Source organism: Otolemur garnettii, unplaced genomic scaffold, assembly GCF_000181295.1.
Source record: "Otolemur garnettii isolate 467f Iridium unplaced genomic scaffold, OtoGar3 scaffold00131, whole genome shotgun sequence".
Lineage (NCBI taxonomy): Eukaryota > Metazoa > Chordata > Mammalia > Primates > Galagidae > Otolemur > Otolemur garnettii.
In genome coordinates, this window is record NW_003852526.1 from 4,542,911 (window position 1) to 4,545,367 (window position 2,457).

Genomic DNA, 2,457 nt, shown 5'->3' on the forward strand with positions numbered 1-2,457 from the left:
TTCTCATAATAAAAGTCTTAGTAAAATATGAAAATATTAAGAGAAAAAAATAACCCTGAGGCAGTACCTGTCTAGTCCAAGCCATGGCTGACCTGCCTCAATTTCCACACCCGTAAGCTATCTGGTAAAGCTGTGGGTGTAGAGAAGGTAAAGGAAATACTTTCCCCTGGATTAAAAAAAAAAATAATTGATTTAAAAGATTGCCTGTTCTTCATAATTTTGATGAAGCAGGTCTCTACTGGAAGCAAATGCCTTGGAGGATGTTTATCTGATGAAGAAAGCAGGAATCGGGAGTTAAGGCTTCAGTGATCTACTGATAGTGGTTGGAGTATTTTTATTACAACTGTGATTGATTTTACTGGCATGCTACTTATACACTTGCATAAATTTTGAACAGTTTGTCCCAATCCTATTTTTTTTTCACAAGCCTGGTGAGTGTGCAATTTTGCAGAACATGTGGCTTCTCAGAAATACACATATCACTTTAAACAGAATGATCACTGTCACAGGTTGAATTCTCTTGGCAGTAGATTCTGAGAAAGAGTTTAGTGTGCAGAATGTTTATTATGGAAGGCCCTTGAACAACATCTGTGGAAGGGAAGAGAAGGACGCAGGGGAGAGGGAGAAACCAGCTGCAATGCCAGCTGAACAGCCTCAGCTGATCTCACTGGGGAGCTGGGGAGCTAAAATGCCATGAGAATGCCCAGTATTGGCCTGAAATTGATCAGTTATTGAATGTGGGCACTTACTCCTACCACCAAGGACATGACCTTGAATGAGACACCTCATAATAATAAAATAATTCCTCAAATAATTGCAGAAGGGGCTAACAGTTGGAGGCCGTCTGTTGAAAACATTCTCAGTGACTGGATGAGTCCTTTCTTAAAGGGGAAACTGGAAAACATACTCCCACGCCCACCGTATCTGGAATTATAAATGAAACTTAAGACACCATGTCTATTAATCATTTATCACCCATAATTAATCATTTTTTGGATTTTGGTGTGCATTCTTCCAGAACTGTCTCTGTGTTTTGGTTTACTGTTTTGTGTTCGTGTGCACCTATGTGATTGTATAAATGGCATTATACAATAGGTTTTCCCATAATTTTCTCACCAATACATCTTGAAGTTCTATTTAAGTTTGATTCTTTCTTAATGATGTTCTATTTATATGAGCATTGTGGAAGGGACTGCTGTTTTCCAACCCAGTATCTATTCTACCATTTCTTCTTCCTCCTGATTTCTTTGGGGACTGCATTTTCCAAGCTCCCTTGTAGCTAGAGTGATACATGACAACTTTCTGGCGCACATATGAAAGTAGAGGTCATTATGTGAGATATTCAGGAAAGCTTTTCAAATGCCACTGACTCAACTGTCATCCAGGGAAGGCCTTCTTGTTGCATCCTCGTGTGGCAGAAGGGCACATTTCCAACGGTGTTGGAACACAGTTGTGATGCTCAGAGGGAAATGTCAAGAGCCTTTGGTGACCATGCAGATGAAACAAGACTTAAGGACAGCAGAGAAGAAAGACACACAGAGCTTGACACTGATGATAGCGTGGATCTGCTGTACCAGCCCGGGGCCACTGACCTCCAAATTCTTCAATGTGAGAAAAAAAATAATCCATTTGGTCAAGTCAGTCTAAGTTGAATAATCTATCATGTGGAACAAATCTCTGACTAATGCAAGCATATAATGGTTTATTTACTTATTCCAAATTGGTAGTCAATTTGTTTTTGACTCTCTCTCTTACAAACAAAGCTGCAATAAGTATCCCTGTATATCTCCTTTTGTGCGTATATGAGTATGTTTCTCTAGAATAGATTCGGAAGGAAAAATCCTAGGCTTATAGGGTGTGCACATGTTTACTTATAACCAGAGTGACTTGACAGGTTATGCCAACATCTCCACCAGCAATGTATTAGGACTCCTCTTTGTCCTCATCCATCCTACATGCCAACTTTGATATTATTACTTTGAATAAAACAATATTGTTTTATTTTGCATTTTCCTGGTTATTAGTGAAGCTAACCATTATTTAATTTTTTGTTGGATAAGTATGTTTCTAAACCTGGCACATTTTCCCACTTGTTTGCTTGCCTTTTCCTTACTGATTTTAGGAATTTTGCACTTGACATTTAACTTTCCCTTTGATATAATGATGTTTTAAACCTATGATATAAAATTGATTCTAGGATTTCATTAATTCTTTCCTCAAACTTAACTTCAGTTGATAGTATTTTAACATCTAGTTCCTCTGACAATTATAATTATAAAAGTAATGTTTGCTATGAAGTTTTACTGAATCAACTGAAAGAAACCACATTAAATTAGGAGGATGCCCAATTTGTAGACTCATTTGATTCTCAATTTGTAAACTTTAAATTAATAACAAATAATTATATTATTAAATTGTATTAATAAGTTATTTAATATAGTCCTTCACTATTGAAAA